Raw genomic sequence first — 22,631 nt, forward strand, 5'->3', positions numbered from 1 at the left:
CGATTACCCACTCCAGTATTCTTGGACTTCCCTTGTGGCTCAGCAGGGAAATAATCTGCCTGCAATGCAGGAGACCTGGGTTTGATCCCTGGATTGGGAAGATCCCCTGGAGAATGGAAATGCTACCCACTCCAGTATTTTGGCCTGGAGAATTCCATAGATTATACAGTCACAAAGAGTAGAATACTGAGCGACTTTCACTTCACTCATTCACAACAAGTTGCCAAAAGAGATAGCTAATGTGAAGAGTGGGGATCTGTTAGTGCTGTGACAAGGATGGCAAACATCTGACTTTTTTCTGCAAGTAATGTTTTACTTTTCAGTGATTTATCACAAATTTCAAAGCTTAACTATGAGAGATTTAAAAAATTAGTCCCAATTTATATTTAGTAAAGTATACATGTGCAAAATTCTGTTCTGCTTTAATAAATTAATTAATTTAATGAGTTTTAGAAAACATTATGAAGTGGAGAGTATTAAATATTTTATGAATAATGAAACCAAGACACTGATACTTCAGGAATTTTTTTCTAAAATCAGCAATAGAATGATAGTTTCCCTGGTGGTTCAGATGGTAAAGAATCTGCCCGCAATGTAGGAGACTTTGGTTCAGTCACTGGATCCGGAAGATTACCTGGAGAAGGGAATGGCTGTCCCCTCTAATTCCATGAGCATTCCATGGACAGAGGAGCCTAGTGGGCTACAGTCTATGGAGTTACAGAGACTTGGATATGACTGAGTGACTAACACTTTCACTGACTTTCACTTTCATAGAAAAGTAGGAGCTGATAGTTTAACCTGATAGTCCATCACCAAGGTCTTGGATATTTCCTCCTATGTATATAAATTCCAAAGTTGGTGAAAGAATATTTAAAACCTGGAATAAGAATTTAGTCCTATGAGAACTGAAATTTGCATGACATTTTGGCAAACCCACCACTATCACCACCACCATGAAAATACATTGACATTGTTCATATATTATGAGACAGTGTCTCATTCGCTGGAATTTATTATTAGGCAATGAGTGTTTGTTTTTGTTTTTTTTTAAAGTTATATATACAAAGGGACAAGATTGTTTATAATATTGAAAAATTGCAAATGACCTACATTTCCTTCTTTAGAGAAATGGTATATCTAATTTATTCACTATAATTATAAGAAATGTGAAGAACTTTTGGCAACATTGCAAACTGCTTACAAACTAAAAAAATGTAAGAAGAGTCAGATTCACATTTTTTTATTGTGTATTAAACTCATAGCTATAGAAAAATGTACTTAGAAGTATTAATCATACTACAGATATTTTAGGGTAGTATAATCATGAATGTTTATTTTATCCTTTCTGTGATTCTTTTTTTAGCATGTAAGTTTACATTTAATAGGACACTATTGAGTTAAATTAAGAGCCTCTTTTTCTCCTGCAAGAATATTTGGCAGTATTTTTTGCTCTTTGACCTTTAATTCCACTTCTAGAAATTAATCCCAGGGTGCCCATAGATTGCAATATGTACATTCACAATAGACTTATTTGTGGCACTAAAACATTGGGAAAAAGCTAAGTATCCAAAATAATAATAATTCCTGGCTCATCCTTATGATTGAAACAACCAGTCATGAACTTACAGTGTAAGGAGATTTAATAACATAGGACATTGACAGGAAGTACTGCTATTAGTTTAAGAGTGTTTATCTCTGTGAGCTGAATATTTTTAACTTTAAAAGATCTCCATTTACCAATTTTTCAGTAATTAACATATGTAGTATTAACTTCATGTTTGCAAGAAGCAAATATATGTTTGTATCACATGTGTCACTTTGGGAATGTTCAATTTTAAGTGCTTTATTTTTAGGGCTTTATTCTTTTTCTTCTGGAAACCTATATGGTATAAAAAGCAGAAAATATTTTTTATTAAATGGCGAGATACAAAACATCCTATCATATTAAATCATTTTATTTGAATGTCATCAAGCTATTTGCAATTTGATTTAAATTCCACTGAGAAAACAGCAGTCTGAATATTTATATATTGAGTAAGGTTTATGTTTGATATATTGACCTTCATTTATTTAAATTATTTCCAAACTTTGACTCTACTTGAAAAAACATAGAAATTACAGCTTTCTAGGGTGGTCCTCCTAACAGAACGATGGTATATATTCAGTTCAGTTCACTTCAGTAGCTCAGTCCTGTCCGATTCTTTGTGACCCCATAAACTGCAGCAGGCCAGGCTTCCCTGTCCATCACCAACTCCCAGAGCCTACTTAAACTCAGGTCCATCGTGTTGGTGATGCCATCCAACCATCTCAACCTCTGTCACCCCCTTCTCCTCCTGTCTTCAATCTTTCCCAGCATCAGGATCTTTTCCAATGAGTTGGCTCTTCCCATCAGATGGCCAAAGTATTGGAGTTTCAGCTTCAACATCAGTCCTTCCAATGAATATTCAGGACTGATTTCCTTCAGGATGGACTGGTTGGATCTCCTTGCAGTCCAGGACATATATTAGTTCAATGAAAATCCATTATTAGCTCTGTAAACTGTACTGAGTCAACTATGGGCAAACAAAACAATTTAATCTCAAGCACTTTAAATTCTTCTGCTAAGTGGTGCATTAGATGATTTTTTAAATTTTTTTTTAAATTAAAACCTTCTGAATTATAGTGCATAAAATTTTCAATATGCAGAAAATTGGTACCGAAAAGCATATATAAATATAAATTAAGCATGCATCTCCATATATTCTAAATTTGTTTGCAGTTGAATCAGCAAGAATTTTTGGAGTAGGAATACTCTACCAACTTAAAATAAGTGTATCTGGAGTTTGCTAAATTTAAATTCCTTTGGTTTTATTTGAAGGACATTTTAAATTCTTTTTATGCTGTAATTTTATCATACTGTTATCTATGAACACTATTCAAAAGGCAGCTTGCCCTTTTATCTTTAAGAATGTACTTTTTGTACATCAAAATAAATAACATTTCTATTACAATATTTATATAAATTTCAAGTGATTGGAAGCTTTTAACATTCAAGGGTCTTTTCTATAAATAGCTTTATGAAGTGATATTATGTTATCATTGACTAGCATTGTAGCATCCTTTTCAGGAAGCCATCCTTGAAATCCAATGCATTTTACAAGGTTAATTAAGGTCACGTTTATAATGGGATAGAATAGAATCTAGAGTCAAACATAAGTAACTTAATATCAGACTATGAAGTGGTTTCCTACAGAACACATTAATAGTTAGGAAAGGAAAAATTGATTAGGCAAAGAATTGTACCACACATATATAAACATACATATATAGACAGAGATACTAATGGAGATTTTACCCCTTCTATTTGCCATGAAATTAAGGGATAAAAGTGGGAGCATTGACACATTTTCTTTTCTTGATCTCCAAAATCACTGCATATGGTGACTGCAGCCATGAAATTAAAAAACGTTTGCTTCTTGGAAGGAGAGCTATGACAAACCTAGACAGCATATTAAAAAGCAGAGACGTCACTTTGCCAGCAAAGGTCCATATAATCCATCAGTTCTTCGAATGAACTGATGCTTTTGAATTGTGGTGCTGGAGAAGACTCTTGTGAGTTCCTTTGATAGCAAGATCAACAAATTCAATCCTAAAGGAAATCAACCCTGAATATTCATTGGAAGGACTGTTGCTGAAGGTGAAGCTCCAATACTTTGGCCACTGATGCAAAGAGTCAACCCACTGGAAAAAACCTTTATGCTGGGAAAGATTAAAGGAAAAAGGATGAGATGGTTAGATAGCGTCACTGACTCAATGGACATGAATTTGAGCAAACTCCAGGAGATAGTGGAGGACAGAGGAGCTTGGCATGCTATAGTCTATGGTGGAGCAAAAATTCAGAAGCAACTTAGCAGTTGAAAAACAACAACCAACTGATAGAGCTTTAGCTTATTGACTTTAACTGAAAATTGTTTAGTTCATTACATTAACATCCTTGGACTGCCATAACAAATACAACAAATTGAGTGGCTTAAAACAGCAGAAATTTATTGTGGCGCATTTCTGGAGGCTAGAGGACAGAAATCAAGGTGTTGGCAGGGCCCCACATTCTCGCAAATCCACAGGAACCCTTCCTTCCCTCTTCCCAGTGTCTGGTGGTGGCTATCAGTTCTTGGCATTCTCTGGCTTTCAATTGTCTTGTCAGCACATGAAATGCTCCCTGTATGTCTCTGTTTTCACAAATGGTTATCTTCTTATGAATAGACCACTCATTGGATTTAGGAGCACACCCTGTTCCAATATGAACACATCTCAACATTTACTAATTGCATTAAAAATGACCTTCTTTCCAAATAAGATTATATTCTATTGTGTTTGGAGTTAGAAAACCAACATATCTTTAATTTGGGGGTGGTGGGTGATGGAAACAATTTAACCTATAAGAGTCTGATAACTATTAATAAGCTCCTTAAAAAAAGAAACTACTGAATTATTTATACTGAAAGTCGACAGGGTTTTACAAGTCAAGTAATATTTGGGACTACAAGCAGTTCCACCATAACAAATCAAGAGCTGTGTATCATAAACAAGTAACACTATTTCAGAAAGACTACTTTGACCTGCAAGCATACTCCTTGTTCAAATGGAAGTAGGGGGTTTCCCTAATGCAAAAGTAATTTTAATGTAAGATCCAAGATTTTCAACAGAAAGTTATTATGACCAATATAGGCTACAGAGTAGAAATATTCTTCTTCCTACAGTTGCTTCTCTTAAATCTTGATTAAAGCTTAAAAGTATTGAGAGGAAATGGGCTTGCTAAAGTTTATCATTTTTACTTCTATATATGTAGGGAAGGAGAGTATGCAGTGTTTGTTTTTTGAAGGAGGGGAGTGGAATATTTGTAGATATAGTAAATCCTCTCTTCATATCTACATTGTATGTTAAATACAAATACATGGACACTTTATGCTTCTATACCTACACAGCTGAATGTGTCTAGTGCAACTCACTCCAGAATGGTTGGTGACCTTCCTCTAAATTCATGCTTACTAGCCTCAAGCAAGGCAGGCATGCTTTGCTGATATTATCTTATCCTTCTTTTGTCTAGATTTCCTAAATGACTATTTCACAAATTCCACTGACTCCTCCAGTAGGCAACCCACTCTCACTATTTCTAGCTGATGAACTTTTCCTGCTTGGCTGACAAAGTCACCAAAGGAATTCCACAGGCTCCCACCATCACAACATCTAACTACCAAAACCACTCTGCAGTGAGCAACACCAGAGGCTGAAATGCATATTTTATGCTACTCACTAGAGCAAAACTCCACAGAATACACTGTTAGGTTGCATTCAGGAGTTGTACAATTGACAGTCTAGCCTATCAATGTCTGTGATCAATGTACTCTGATTATTACTCATGTCAACTTAAAAAATATTCACAACCTAAAAGCTGAGAGTTATGTTATATTCAGTGGGAAATTTTAGGACTTTAAACCTAGGAGGCAGAAATTCAAGTAACCCTGAGAGAACTACTCTGAGGCGGTGAGGAGGGTACCAGGTTATATTTTGCAACAAAGGATAGATAGTCCAACAAGATTATTGTTAATTAAAGAAAACCAGATATCCCAATTTAAGGAATTTAGTGCTTTTCTATGTATAAGAAAATGCAACAGTCTGAGCTTACTGAAATTATTCCTCTTATATGAACCTCAGCTATCTGGGACCAGTTTCCTGTGTTTTCACAACCTGAGTTTCCTCAGGGTTCACCAGTTCACCATAACCATCCATGTGGACTGCAAATGTTGATGACTCTTGACAGTCTTTGTTTACTGATAAGGCAGGAAATATTCCATTTCTCACTTGGATGTATCCATTCTGCTCTTCACTAAACCTAATCCCATCACATTGCATATTCAAAAAAAAAATAACTGAATTAATTCTCCCTTCTCTCTCCTATATCACAAGATTTTACTCTCCACTGAATGTATCCATCAGCATGGAAACATACTATTTCTTTTGTGTGGAAAAACTGAAGCAATCTCCTCATGATCCTCCCTTTTCCCTTTTTATCTACTACTTCATTTCTCTAATCTTCTTCCTAGAAAAACTCCTGAAAAGATCCCCTTTACATGTTGTTTCTAATTCTCTCATAGCCCTATTTTCAGTAGAATTTTCCCCTCACTGCTCAGCCAAAATTATTCTTGACAACTTTCATATTACTTACTGAAGTGGTAACTTCTCAGTCTTAATTTTACCTTGCCTATAACTGCCGATGGTGATTGCAGCCATGAGATTAAAAGATGCTTACTCCTTGGAAGGAAAGTTATGACCAACCTAGATAGCATATTAAAAAGCAGAGACATTACTTTGCCAATAAAAGTCCATCTTGTCAAGGCTATGGTTTTTCCAGTGGTCATGTATGGATGTGGGAGTTGGACTGTGAAGAAAGCTGAGCACCACAGAATTGATGCTTTTGAACTGTGGTGTTGGAGAAGACTCTTGAGAGTCCCTTGGACTGCAAGGAGATCCAACCAGTCCATCCTAAAGGAGATCAGTCCTGGGTGTTCATTGGAAGGACTGATGTTGAAGCTGAAACTCCAATACTTTGGCCACCTCATGTGAAGAGTTGACTCATATGAGAAGACCCTGATGCTGGGAAGGATTGGGGGCAGGAGGAGAAGGGGACGACAGAGGATGAGATGGCTGGATGGCATCACTGACTCGATGGACGTGAGTTTGAGTAGACTCCGGGAGTTCGTGATGGACAGGGAGGCCTGGTGTGCTGCGGTTCATGGGGTCACAAAGAGTCAGACACGACTGAGCAACTGAACTGAACTGATAACAGAATTTGAAAAGATGAATTCTTTTTCCTGTCAATTGAAAAAAAGCACAAACTAAAATTTGAGAATTATGTTTTATTCGGTGGGTTTTCTAAAGACCTAAACCCAGAAGACAGCCTTTCTTCAGATGACTCTGAGGTATAGGAGGAGCCAGGATATATGATGTTGTAACAAAAACCAGGTAGTTGAAACATCAAAAGATGACTGTTAATTAAAGAAAACCAGATAACCCAATGAATTGATCACTTTTCTCTATTTAGGAATATGTATGAGTCTGAGCTCATTGAAATTGTTCCTTTGATGAGCAACTTAGCTATCTAGGTCTTGTATCCTGCTTTTCTCCATCTTGAATCTCCTTAGGGTTCACAGTTGGGGGAGGCTGCAGTGACTGTTGGCTTAATGTCTGCAGTCCTTTGTTTACTGATATGGCAGATGACATTTTTCATCCATAATCCTTAAAACATATTCCTTGGATCTCAGATCACAACATCAATTAGTTTTCCTGCATGTATGCATGCTAAGTCACTTCATTTGTGTCCAACTCTTTGTGACCCTATGGACTGTAGCCCACCAGGCTCCTCTGTCCGTGGGATTCTCCAGGCAAGAATACTAGAGTGGGTTGCCATCCATCTTCCAAGGGATCTTCCCAACCCAGGAATCAAACCAACATCTCTTATGTTTCCTGCATTAGCAGGCAGGTTCTTTACTACTAGTGCCACCTGGAAGCCCATTTTTTTGTCTGCCATCTCACTAATTACCCCACCTCAGTCTCCTTTTCTGTTTTTTTCTCTCTTCTCTCATTTTTTAATGTTGAATGGTCTTATCCTTCAGTTCTTGATCCTATCCTCATTCTATCCACATTTAATCATTTGATTATGCTAAACAGGTTATTGTCTTTAACTGCTGCATATAAAAATGTGGATGACTACCAAATTTGTGCCTTCAACTCACTGTACTTCAAAGTACATAAAAAAAAAATCCATATCATTTAAATTTTTTGTATTTGAACAAGACCAAAAAGCACTATAATCCTCATTTTACCACTCATAAAAATACAAATCACTGATTAAATAAACTCTGAAAGATATGCCAAATATGTCTAATTTGGTAAAGATTATTTCAGTTACTATTATATTTAACATATGCTATTTCTACTACCAAGTATCTTAAATTTAAAATGTCACATTTCTCCAAAGAAGGCATGAAGATGGCCAATAGGCCCATGAAAAAATGCCCAATATCACTAATTATTAGAGAAATGCAAATCAAAACTACAATGAGATATCATCTCACTCTGGTCCGAATGACCAACCATCATCAACAAGACAGTGAATAACAAATGCTGAAAAGGATGTAGAGAAAAAGAACCCCCTACACTGTTGGTGGAAATGTAAAATGCTACAGCCACTGTGGAGAACAATATGAAATTCCTTTAAAAAATAAAAATAAGGTTATCATATGATCCTGTAGTCTAACTCCTGGGTGCATATATGGAGAAAACTAGAATTTGAAAATATGCATCTACCCAATGTTCATTACAGCACTATTTACAATAGTCAAGACATGAAAGCAAACTAAATGTCCATCAACAAATGAATGGATAAAGAAGATGCAGTCTATTTGTATATACAATAGAATACTACTCAGTCATCAAAAAGAATGAGATAATGTCATTTGCAGCAACATGAATGGACCTAGAGTTTATCATACTGAGTGAAGGAAACCAGAAAGAGAAAGATGAATACAATATGATAGCAATTATATAAGGAATCTGAAATATGATGCAAATACACTTATTTACAAAACAGAAATAGACACAGACATAGAAAACAAATGTATGGCTATCAAAGGGGAAGAGGGGAGAGAGAAATTTGGAGTTTGGGATTAACAGATATACACTAATTATATATAAAATAAATGTCAAGTTCCTACTATATAGCACAGGAAACTGCATTCAGTATACTGCAATAAACCATAATGGAAAAGAAAAAAATAAAATTGATTCATATGTAAGATAAAATTAGGGTTTGTTGTTAAAAAAAATAATGTAAACACATATCCTAAAATGTGCTATTCCTGCAGTCTTTCAGCTCAGGCAGCTTTATCCTTCCAAGTACTCAAGACAGTAACTTTGGAAATCTTGATTCTTCTTTTCTCAAGGCATGATTATAATATGTCAGTGAAAGTGAACATGAAAGTTGCTCAGTCATGTCCGACTCTTTGTGACAACATGGACTATATAGTCCATGGAATTCTCTAGGCCAGAATACTGAAGTGGGTAACCTTTCCCCTCTCCAAGGGATCTTTCCAACCCCGGGAATGAACCCAGGTCTCCCACATTGCAGGTGGATTCTTTACCAGCTGAGCCAGAAGGGAAGCCCAAGAATACTGGAGTGGGTAGCCTATCCCTTCTCCAGTGGATCTTCCTGACCCAGGAATCAAACCGGGGTCTCCTGCATTGCAGGCAGATTCTTTACCAACTGAGTTATCAAAATGTCAGTAAATCCTATTAACTCTAAGTCGACTTAAAAAAAAATGGTCACAATCAAAGTTGAGAGTTATGTTTTATTCGGCAGAAAATTTTAGGACTTAAGTCTGGGAGACAGCATCTCAAGGAGTCCTGAGAGAACTGTTCCAAGGAGGATAAGTGGGGAGCCAGGTTATATAGAAGTTTTGCAACAAAGAGCAGGTAGTTTGAACATTAAAAAAATTATTGTTAATTAAAGGAAAACAAGTGTCCTGAGTTAAGGAATTTAGCGCTTTTCTATGTATGGGAAGATGCAAAAGTCTGGGCTCAATGAAATGATTCCTTTCCTATGAATCTCAGCTATCTGGGACCAGTATCCTGTGATTTTCACATCATGAGCTCCCTTGGGCTCAAGATAGGGAGTGGCTGCAATCTGATGGCAGTGAAATCACAGATACTCTTCCCCTTCCTGAGTGCCCTTAGACTCAGGAACTCACATTGGAGAGTTGGAGTCAGTGACAACTGTGAAATCCTTGTTTACTGATATAGCAGGGAACATTCCAGTTCTCATCTACCTCCAAAATGTATTAAAAAACTAAATTCTTTATTCTACTCACTTTTACTCCCTACAATCAACTTCAAGATGCTAATACCCGTTATCCAAGTTACTGTCTTAGCATCCTAACTTGTCACCCTGAATCCACAGTTTCTCCTATAGTTTCGTCGCAGTGATTATCACTCTTGTGGCTCAGAATTTTTCATTTGCTTCTAAATTACATAGGATAATAGTCTGCATTCTGAAAATCATATATAAATAAATGAGACACACAATTCATAAAATATATTTATTTTATGCATGCATGCTTAGTCATGTCCAACTCTTTGTGACCCCATGGACTGTAGTCTGCCAGGCTCCTCTGTCCATGGGATTTCCAGGCAAGAATATTGGACTGAGTTACCATTCCTTCTCCAGAGAATCTTCCTGATCCAGGAATTGAAGTCATGCCTCTTGCATATCCTGCATTCCAGGAGGATTCTTCACCTGCTGAACCATCAGGAAACCTGCAAAAAAATAAATAGATATTAATAAGATATCACTTTTCCTTGTATATGATTTTGGATGTGACATCATTTTTTCAAGCTTCATGAAATAATATATTCAGAAAATATAATGTTAGAGGATAATAAAGAATATAAGGTTTTGTGTTTAAGAATCAGATATTTAACTAGCTACTCAACTCTAATTAAGAATAAATTTATTTGTAAAATCAGATTTTTGTCTGTGAAAAGTAATTATATATCAGTTCAGTTCAGTCGCTCAGTCGTGTCTGACTCTTTGCAACCCCATGAACTGCAGCACGCCAGGCCTCTCTGTCCATCACCAAATCCCGGAGTTTATTCAAACTCATGTCCATCGAGTCAGTGATGCCATCCAGCCATCTCATTCTCTGTTATCCCCTTCTCCTCCTGCCCCCAATCCTTCTCAGCATCAGGGTCTTTTCCAATGAGTCAACTCTTCACATGAGGTGACCAAAGTATTGGAGTTTCAGCTTCAACATCAGTCCTTCCAGTGAACACCCAGGACTGATCTCCTTTAGGATGGACTGGCTGGATTTCCTTGCAGTCCAAGGGACTCTCAAGAGTCTTCTCCAACACCACAGTTCAAAAGCATCAGTTCTTTGGCACTCAGCTTTCTTCACTGTCCAACTCTCACATCCATACATGACTACTGGAAAAACCATAGCATTGACTAGACGGACCTTTGTTGGCAAAGTAATTCTGCTTTTTAATATGCTATCTAGGTTGGTCATAACTTTCCTTCCAAGGAGTAAGCGTCTTTAAATTCCATGGCTGCAATCACCATCTGCAGTGATTTTGGAGCCCCCCAAAATAAAGTCTGTCACTGTTTCCACTGTTTCCCCATCTATTTCCCATGAAGTGATGGGACTAGATGCCATGATCTTAGTTTTCTGAATGCTGAGCTTTAAGCCAACTTTTTCACTCTTTCACTTTCATCAAGAGGCTTTTTAGTTCTTCTTCACTTTCTGCCATAAGGGTGTTGTCATCTGCATATCTGAGGTTATTGATATTTCTCCCAGCAATCTTGATTCCAGCTTGTGCTTCATCCAGTCCAGCATTTCTCATGATGTACTCTGCATATAAGTTAAATAAGCAGAGTGACAATATACAGCCTTGACGTACTCCTTTTCCTATTTATATATTATGCAATATAGACTTTGGAGAATAACTTGTGCAAGTTTGAATGAATTTTTTTTTTTTCTTAAGAATAAAAGTGGTTAAAGGAAAGAAGTTCATGGCAGCATTCAAACCAAATCATTTTTTTTTCCAAAATATCAAATAAAACATTTTGAAGAATGAATTTTCTTCAACATCATCAAATATGTATTTCCACTTCTTTGAATGCTTATATTTTATTTAGGAATAGAGCTAAAATGCCATTTTTCATCCTTCTTTGACATCCTAGGCAGATACAGGCATGGATGAATTTCAGTCTTCATCCAAAATGAAAAGTTGATCCAAGTAACCTTCCTTTTATTTTCACAAAGACAGACACAAACACTCAGGCAAGACAGTCTTATTATGACTTGAAATATTTCTTTAGTCCACCTGGTTTGACTTTCCTAATATATTGTCAATTAACTATATTTAATGTTTACTATTGTAAGTTATTTATTACATCAAATATGTAATAAAAATATATATCAGTTTTAAAGATAAATTTTACATATTTGTTTTTGTTATAATTTAAATAATAGCTAATTAATCATAATTCTCTTCCATAAGTTTCATATTAATCCTCCTCTATGCATATTAGAATTTTAGGTTTTGCATTTAATAGGAAAACATTATGCTATTTTCCATTAAGAAAATAATAATAGCTGTTTTGAAATCAATTTTACATACTATAGTTAGTATTTTCATTGTGCTTTGCATTCCTTGCAAACCGCATTGCCTTTTTTTTTCAATATGTGAAGTTCACTGCATGCACCATCAAATAAGAGAATACATAGTTAGAAATTATTTTATGTACCCAGACAAACTAAATTATTAAGAAAAATATGTCAGAAGGTAAACTATTGTGCATATTACAATGTTAGTTAACAAAATGTATTGTATTCTTGGGACCAAATTTACAATTAATGTGTCCAATGGAATCTCACTGAAAATTCAAAGAGAGTGACTAATGAATCTGTTGAATTATTGTATTGTTTATATTGCTCAGATTTCTTAATGCATAAATTTAGGATATATGAATTAGACTAAGTTGAACCTTAGTTTTATTCACTTTATTCTAATAGTTTTAAGTTTTCTATATCAGAAATAATGGTAGCTTCACAAAATTTTTGTGATGAAAGAGATCATGCCATGTTGATAAGCCTTCTCTTTGAAAGTATATGACTGTATTTAAAATATAATGAATTTCAAGAGATTCTCATATTGGAAATATTTTAGCAATAGGGTGTAGCTTGGGACATCCATTTATTTTTCAAAGTGGGAAAATTACATATGGTCTAGAAAGTTTAAGTGACATAAAAGTTCAAACAATTGATAGCAAAGCAAATATTAGATCATGGGTGTCATAACACAACCTCTGCTTGCCTCATAAATCTATGTTTATGCATATAGGAATGTAAATTAAGAATATACCGTACATGCTTTGTTAATTATATCTATACCATCCAAGAATAACGTCCTCTCTGGAACTCAGTTTTAAATTAAAGAATTTCAGCTTCATAAGCATAAGATTTGATTGCATTTTATTTTCTGTGGTCTAAACAGCTTAATTCCAGATTTCAATTTAACTGATACTAAAAGAAATTGCCAATGCAACTTAGAGTCTGAAAGTAATTTTTCAAAAAAAACAAACAGGAAATAAGTAAGTCTGTCAGATATAATATCTGGAAAAATAATTATGATTAAAACTATGAAATAAAGGTAATTGGGAAAATTCTTAAAGAACTTACAAATGACGTAAGACTACAATGAAATAAGAAACAAAATTATTTTATAATTGAAGTATAGTTGGTTTACAATATTATATTAGTTTCTGATATATAACATAGTGCTGCAATATTTTACAGAAAAGATTGACTATATGCCTTATACTATAAATTATACCCTTGTGTATTATTTATTTTATATGTAGTAGTTTGTACCTCTTAAACACTTATCTTGTTTTGTCCCCTTTCCACTTGTACCCACTAGATTGTTCTCCATATCTATGAGTTTGTTGATCTTTTGTTTATTCATTCATTTGCTTAATTTTTTAAAATTTCACATAGATGAGAAAACATACAGTATCTATTTTTCTCTGTGACTTACTTCACTAAGCATAATACCCTCCAAATACATCCACTACATTTTTCCAAATGGTAAAATTGTATTCATTTGTGTGGCTGAGTAATATTCCATTGTACAATTAAACCAAATCTTCCTTATTGACTTATCTGTTGATGGACAACTAGGTTGCTTTCATATCTTGGGTTTGTAAATAATTACTAATTATTTACATTATTTAATTAAATAAAAATAATTTTATGAGCAAACAGTATTTAAGTGGTAGACATGAAAAGAAAAATCTCTAATCTTTGAAAGAGAAAAATAATTTTCCAACTTTTCATAGTAAATTGCAAAACAAATTGATAAAATGTTATTTCTGGCTCCTTCTTAACTTTCTATTCCAACTGACCAAAAGAACACACACATAAACTCACACGTTATGAGTATAAAACAAACATCTGAAGCAAATATTGATTTTATATTTTTAGGAAGAATTTATGTACTTTAATTTTGAACATTGTTTAATTTGGAATACTGTTGTTGTTCAGTCACTCACTTGTGCCCGATTCTTTGCAACCCCATGAATTGCTGCATGCCAGGCTTCCCTGTCCTTCACTATATCCCGGAGTTTGCTTAAACTCATATCCATTGAGTCAGTTTTGCCATCCAACCGTCTCATCCTCTGTCACCCCCTTCTCCTTTGCCCTCAATCTTTCCCATCATCAAGGTCTTACCCATCATAGGCTCTTCACATCAGGTGGCCAAAGTATTGGAGCTTCAGCTTCAGCATCAGTCTTCCAATGAATATTCAGTGTTGATTTCCTTTAGGATTGATCTCCTTGCTGTTCAAGGGATTTTCAAGAGTCTTCTCCAGCACCACAGTTTAAAAGCATCAGTTCTTTGGTGCTCAGCCTTCTTCATGGTCTAACTCTTACATCCGCACATGACTACTAAAAAAACATAGATTTGACTACATAGTCCTTTGTTGGCAAAGTTCTCTGCTTTTCAGTATGCTGTCTAGGGTCATCATACGTTTTCTTTCAAGGAGCAAGTATCTTAATTTCGTGGCTACAGTCAACATCTGCAGTGATTTTGGAGCCCAAGAAAATAAAGTCTGTCACTGTTTCCTTTTTTTTTTTTCCCCATCTATTTGCCATGAAGTAATGGAACCAGGTGCCATGATCTTAGTTTTTAGAATGCTGAGTTTTAAGCCAGCTTTTTCATTCTTCTTTTTCACCCTTATCAAGAGTCTCTTTAGTTCATCTTTGCTTTCTGCCATTTAGGGTGGTGTCATCAGCATATCTGAGGTTATTGATATTTATCACTGTAATCTTGATCCCAGCTTGTGCTCATCCAGCCCATCATTTCCCATGGGAGCTTCCCAGGTGGTGCTAGTAGTAAAGAACCCACCTTCCAGTGCAGGAGATGTAAGAGACAAGGGTTCTATCCCTGGGTAGAGAAGATCCCCTTGAGAAGGGCATGGAATGGAGTGGCAACCCACTCCAGTATTCTTGCTTGGAGCATTCCATGGAGAGAGGAGCCTAGTGAGCTACAGTCCACAGGGTCCCAAAGAGTCAGACACAATTGAAGGGACATAGCATGCACATACCCTGTGTAGAAGTTAAACAAGCAGCATGACAGTATACAGCCTTGATGTATTCTTTTCCCAATTTTGAACCATTCCATTGTTCCATGTCTGGTTATCTCTGTTGCTTCTTGACCTACACACAGGTGTCTCAGGAGGCAGGTAATGTGGTCTGGTATTCCCATCTCTTTAAGAACTTTTCACAATTTGTTATGATCCACATCAGTTCAGTTCAGTTCAGTCACTCAGTCATGTCTGACTCTTTGCGACCCCATGGACTGCAGCCCACCAGGCCTCCCTGTCCATCACTAACTCCCAGAGTTTACTCAAACTCATGTCCATTGTGTTGGTGATGCCATCCAATCATCCCAGCCTCTGTTGTCCCCTTCTCCTCCTGCCTTCAATCTTGCCCAGCATGAGTGTCTTTTCAAATGAGTCAGCTCTTCACATGAGGTGGCGAAAGTATTGGAGTTTCAGCTTCAACATCAGTTCTTCCAATGAACACCCAGGACTGATCTCCTTTAGGATGGACTGGTTGGATTTCCTTGCAGTCCAAGGGACTCTCAAGAGTCTTCTCCAACACCACAGTTCAAAAGCATCAATTCTTCGGCGCTCAGCTTTCTTTATAGTCCAACTCTCACATCCATACATGACTACTGGAAAAACCATAGCCTTGACTAGACGGATCTTTGTTGGCAAAGTAATGTCTCTGCTTTTTAATATGCTGTCTATATTGGTCATAACTTTCCTTCCAAGGAGTAAGCATCTTTTAATTTCATGGCTGCAAACACCATCTGCAGTGATTATGGAGCCACTAGAAATAAAGTCAGCCACTATTTCCACTGTTTCGCCATCTGTTTTCCATGAAGTGATGGGACAAGATGGCATGATCTTAGTTTTCTGAATGTTGAGCTTTATAGTCAAAGGCAAATTATACCTCAATAAACCTGAGTTAAAGAAGAATATTATAAATAAATTTCATTATATGTATATATGTATATGCATGTTTGTACACACATACATATAATAATGCAACTTATTCCATTTTTGTAATAGCACATTTTAAGCAATGAAATTTTTATTCTTAATATTACAACTTAAATATGTGAATAGAATTTCTGAAGTATTTTAATTGATTGGCATAATATCAAAATTGAAAAAGTTTTCAAAATTAATTTTTGAATTCTATTTTTATTTGAGGATGCCCAGCCATCCTGCATGGGGGACAGCACCCATCCCTGGATGATTGAATCGGTCGGAGTCAAGCATAAAGGACATGATTGAATCATTGGTAGCTCCAGGATTTAAGAGGACTGACTGAATCAAGGGCAATCATGTGATTTAAGGATGTCCAGGAAGTTAAGAAGGGAAATTGATTTAATGGGGCTCAAAAAAATTAGGAAATCAGAATGACTTAATCGGGTCTGGAAAGTTAAGAAAGGGCAGATTGATTTGGGGGCTTAGGAAATCAGGATTTTTATTAGTATAATGGAGGTCAGGAGATTTAAGAAGGATGATTGATTAATGAGGATCCGGATATCAAATGGGGCTGATTTAATCAATTGGAGTCATGTGATTTAGGGGGCCAGTTTAATATTTACATGGAAGTCATTGATAAAACAGTGCTGAATGAATCAATGGGAGTAACCTGATTTATGGTGACTGCTTTAACAACAGGTATCATATCATCTAAAGGGCTGATTAGTTTATACTACCATTGTGTTTCCGTGTTTCTCCTAATATAAAATACCAAAAAAACTGGTAACAAGTTAAATGGAAATAATAATTAGATACTAAGTAGAAATAGGATCACTTTAGGCCACAATTACTTTTTTGCCCAGTGCATCTGTGGCTTGATGGGGAGGCTGGATTAATGGGACAGGAGAGAAGTGTCCAAATTTTTTATTCTGCTATGCCTCCAGCAAAGAAAAGTTTTCAAAATATAATCAAGATATATAAAAATGGACATTATGCCATCATATAGAGAAGAAATATGTATAAATCTGAACATGGAAAAACTTTAATCAAATTAAAATACATGGAACTATAAATACCAATATATAAACAAGGTTGATGATTTGTAATCTTTATAAACTGTAAGACATTTGGTACAGGTTCTGTAGTCCCATCTTTGTTAAATGTGGGAGATGTTGCCTAGTACTTGTTACATCATTCTAGGAACAACAGTGACTTATTATACTAAGAGCATTATCAAGTTCAGAAGGAAGCTAATAAGAGACTGAGAACATAGGTATATATTGCTTTACAGGAATTAGGATAGCTACTGTCAACTGGTGGTCTTGCCAAGTAACAAAAAGAAAGAGAACTGAGCTTCTCAGTTCTCATATTCAGCTTCTAGTATTTTTCAAAAGCTGTATAAATATTATTTATGCTTTACGTAGCTTAAATTTAGCCAATGGATGATATTCTTTCTCTGTCTCTTTCTTTTTTTCATTCCTGCCCTGCTCTCTCTCTCTCTCTTCTCATTTGGGATTGAGATAGTTCATCTTTCAATGATGTTTTTATCACTGTATCTCTTCTTCTTTGTTGTTGTTCAGTCACTAAGTCATGTCTGACTCTTTGTGAACCCATGAACTGCAGGAAGCCAGACATCCCTGTCCTTCACTATCTCCTGGAGTTTGCTCAGATACATGCCCATTGAGTCAGTGATGCTATCTAACCAACTCATACTTTGCTGCCCTCTTCTCCTTTTGCCTTCAATCTTTCCCAGCATCAAGGTGTTTTCCAATGAATTGGCTCTATCAGGTGGCCAAAGTATTGGAGCTTCAGCTTCAGCATCTGTCCTTCCAATAAGTATTTAGGGTTGACTTCTTTTAGGATTGACTAGTGTGATCTCCTTGCAGACCAAGGGAATCTCAAGAGTCTTCTCCAGCACCACAATTTGAAAACATCAATTCTTAGGTACTCAGCATTCTTTATTGTCCAACTCTCACATCCATACATGACTGCTGGAAAAGCCCTAGCTTTGACTATACAGCCCATTGTTGGCAAAGTGCTGTCTTTGTATTTTAATAGGCTGTCTAGATTTCTCCAGCTGCTACCCACATCTTTCTGAGATCCTGGATGGTTGACACTTACCAGGAGGGTCACAGCCTGAGATCAGCTCTCCAGAAGAGACATACGACACACTTGAGATGGTGCTCTTGCCTGCACCTGGGAAACCGAGCGGCCGGTACCAGGGAGGTGACTAAGACTCATGGTCCACCTGGGACAATTCGCTTGCCAAGCACCTGGTCACCTGAACTGCTCAACTTGAGAAGGGAACAAAACTCATGCCCAACCCACAGAGACTGAGCCAGAACTGTCCAGTCCATGGGGTTGCTAAGACCTGGGCATGACTGAGCGACTGATCTGAACTAGGTTCCTCATAGCTTTCCTTCCAAAGATGGAAGCATCTTTTAATTTCTTGGCTGCAGTCACCCTCTGCTATAATTTTGGAGGCCAATAAAATAAAATCTGTCACTGTTTACATTGTTTCCCCATCTATTTGCCATGAAGTGATGGGACTAGGTGCGTGATCTTAGTTTTTTGAATGTTGAATTTTAAGCCAACTTTTTCACTCTTCTCTTTCAGTCTCATCAAGGTCTTTAGTTCCTCTTCACTTTGTGACTTTAGAATGGTATCATCTGCATATCTGAGGTTGTTGATATTTCTCCTGGCACTTTTGATTCCAGCCCAGCTTTTCATGTGATGTACTCTGCCTGAAGTTAAATAAGCAGAGTGAGAATATAATGCTTTGCTGTAATCATTTTCCAGTTTCTGAACCAGTCTCTGTTGTTGCATGTCTGGTTCTAACTGTAACTTCTTGACCTACATACAGGTTTCTCAAGAGACAGGTAAGGCAGTCTGGTATTCTCATCTCTTTAAGAATTTTTCACAATTTGCTGTGATCCACACGGTCAAAGCCTTTTAGCAATGAAGCAGAAGTAGATGTTTTTCTGGAATTCCCTTGTTTCCTCTGTGATCCAACAGATGTTGGCAATTTATTCTCTGGTTCTTCTGCCTTTTCTAAATCCATTTTGTGTACATCTGGAAGTTCTCAGTTCACATACTACTGAAGCCTAGCCTGAAGGATTTTGAGCATAACCTTGCTAACATTTGAAATGAGTATAGTTGCATCGTAGTTTGAGCATTCATTGTCATTGCCCTCCTTTGAGATTGCAATGAAAACTGACCTCTTATTCCTTATACTTATGCTAATGCATTGGAAGTTTTTCAAGTATTTGCAGACCTTAGTTTCTGATTCTATGCTGGATGAGCCTTTTGGGCTATAATCAAATTATAATTGAAGTAAAATATGGAGAAAAACTTTAATAATTATAGAAATAAAATTGACATGATATAGACACAGATGTATCTATTTGAATATATTATGTTTTGCATAAGTAGATATGTAATATGTCTATTATATATTATCTCATATAGATATTTATAGGACTATATATAATAGACACTGATGATTGTGAGATGCTGTAGTCAAGTCTATTATACTATAATTCTGCACCTAATTCCAGTGTATGGTTTTTCCCTGACACCAACTGTGTGTAATACAACTCAACACTTTCTTCTGGAGATAGCATTAGATTCTACAGGTTATGGGCTCAATCCCACCAGACTGCTCCTCACTTCAAATGCCAATCCCAAGACTAGGTGTGCTTCTGACCAACTGGCTATAAATAAGAGCTTCCCATAATCCCCTCCTTGGGTTCTCTTAATTTGCCTGAGCAGCTCATAGAATACAAAAAAACAGTTTACTCACTAGATTACCATTTTTTTTTTTTAGAAAATATGATAAAGAATATGAATCCATAGCTACATGAAGAGACACAATGGATTCATCTTCTATCCTACCTCCCCTCCATGGAAATCAGTGGGTCTGAAAGTTCTCATCTTCTAATTATTGGGTTAGTTCCACTGGCAATCAGTCCCCATTTTTAGGTGCTCCTCAAAGTTACCTGATTATCAGAACAAAAGACACCTTGATTGCCCTCAGCTCTCATCACTGGAAATCCCAGGGCCTTTAGGAGGGTTTTCCTGGTGGCTCAGGCTTCCCTGGTGGCTCAGAGGGTAAAGCGTCTGCCTGCAATGCAGGAGACCTGGGTTTGATCCTTGTGTCGGGAAGATCCCCTGGAGAAGGAGAAGTCAACCCATTCTGGTACTCTTGCCTGGAAAATCCCATGGACAGAGAAGCCTGGTAGGCTACAGTCTATGGGGTCGCAAAGAGTCAAGACACGACTGAGCGACTTCACTTTCACTTTCCTGGTGCTCAGAAGGTTCAATCTCTGAGTCAAGAAGATCCTCCTGGAGAAGAGAATGGCTAGCCACTCCAGACAGAGGAGCCTGGAGGGCCCCAATCCATAGTGTCTCAAAGAATTGGACACAACTGAGCAATTAACACTTTCACTTTTTAGGAGCTATGTGCCACAAATGTGAAAAAAACTTAAATACATACGTCTTATTACAAATAACTATATCACATACACTGAAAAATCAATGAACCCAACTATATAGAAAGACACAGAGTAGAAAACCACATAATTATGACTGGATATAATATCCTTGAACTGGCTCTATTCTTCTAAGACTAAAGTGAAATTCAAAGCAGTGAAGTTGAGAGTCTTGAATTTCTTTACCTGATAGACTCACTCTAAGTGGATTTCTAAATCTATTGAATTTTAGTCACCTATTCATGAAGATGAAAAATAGGAAACATCGGGAATTAGGACCACCTTCTTTTGTCCTGAATCTTGAATAATTCCTTTTTACTGCTTAATGCCTGATTTAATAATAAAATCTAAATGGTCATATCTGCCATACAGTTTTTGAAATTGTGCCAATCTCAAGAGTTACAGCTAACTCAGTAGAAATGAGTAACATTTGTTTTTTTTCTTTGAAATTTTCAAATGTATCCCATAAAGATGCGTTATATTCACAACCAGCAAAAAGATATCCTTGAAATAAAATCAGTGTCATCAACTACATCTGACATTTCATTGGATCATATTGTGCATATACAAATTTAAATAAAGAGTTTAAGTGTTAAATGTCTTTAACAGGTTACATAGCTATAAATCTATAACTTCAGAGAACTACCTCTGATAGAATTCAGATTTTTTAAAAAAAGCCATTATGAGTATCAATATTTGAGAAAAAATTTATTCCCTGTGAACACGCTAGAAACTTCTGTCAAGGGACTGCCACTTTCTTTCCTTTTTTTTTAATGCAACATAAAACCCAAGTTCCTTGAGATGTCATTTCAGTTGCCTTTCATAGTAGGTCCTATTACTTAGCAATTTTCCCCCCAAACTGGTGGGTAGTATGAGGTACTGACATGTTCTTTAATAAGAATAAATCCAAAGAATATCATTATACTAATTCCATTTAGGCTATTAAATTCATATGCTTAAAATGAGCACAAATTTCTATATTTAAACTTAAATAGCGCAGTCTTTTGGGGAAATAACTCAGATTAGCAGTCTCCTTATTTTGTTTTAGCTAGGCCTAAATAGGACCAGCATGAGTAAAATTAACTAATTCTATTTAAATGTCTAACTATCCTGTGAAAATGCTAAAGATTATATATTTCCACATAATTTATGTGACATGTGCTTTGCAGAAATTAGCACTATTACCATAAAATTTCTTCCTTTCTTTAACTTAAAGATGTTACTTAAATATTGCATATCAATGTTTTTAAAACCAGACTTTCCCTAAGCTGTTTATACCATTACCTGTTTTAATATATGAAAGTTTTGTAAGCCAGAACACCAGGGATAGTCTTTGGCATTTCCTTTTTCCTTAACTCTTCCAATCTCTTGCCAAGCTCTGGCTAATCCACCTCGTAAATATATACATGCAATTTTAATTTCCTGCTTTCAGAAAAATACTAATGTATTTCCCCACATGTTATTTTGTTCCCTCCACACTCTGTTCCACATAGCTTCTATAGTAATCATTTTAAAATTAAAATTTAATGATATAATGTTGTCCATCTTTAACTTGAAAACCTTTGATGGTGTCACACAAAAGGTTCTGAATGATAAAAAAAATCCCATGTTACAATGCTCACCTATCATAGTTCTGTGCTCTCCTGCAATTTTCTCTGAATACATTGAACTCTCCCTGTTTTCTTCCACTTTAGGGTCTTTCAGTATGCTGGAATGAATACCATCCTCCCTGGTACACAGTATCCTACAACACACACACACACACACACACACACACACACACACACACACACACACACACACACACACACACACACACACACACACACACACACACACACACACACACACACAGGCACACAGAAATTATCCTTAACTTTCAGATCTCTTATCAAAGATGAAGATTTTCTGATTCACACATCTAGCAGCTGCCACTTTGAATCAGTTCACATCCTGCTGCTTTTCCCCTTCATAATTTGTACTTTCTT

This window comes from Giraffa tippelskirchi, chromosome 11, assembly GCF_054371585.1.
Source record: "Giraffa tippelskirchi isolate mGirTip1 chromosome 11, T2T-mGirTip1v1.2.pri, whole genome shotgun sequence".
Classification (NCBI taxonomy): Eukaryota; Metazoa; Chordata; class Mammalia; order Artiodactyla; family Giraffidae; genus Giraffa; species Giraffa tippelskirchi.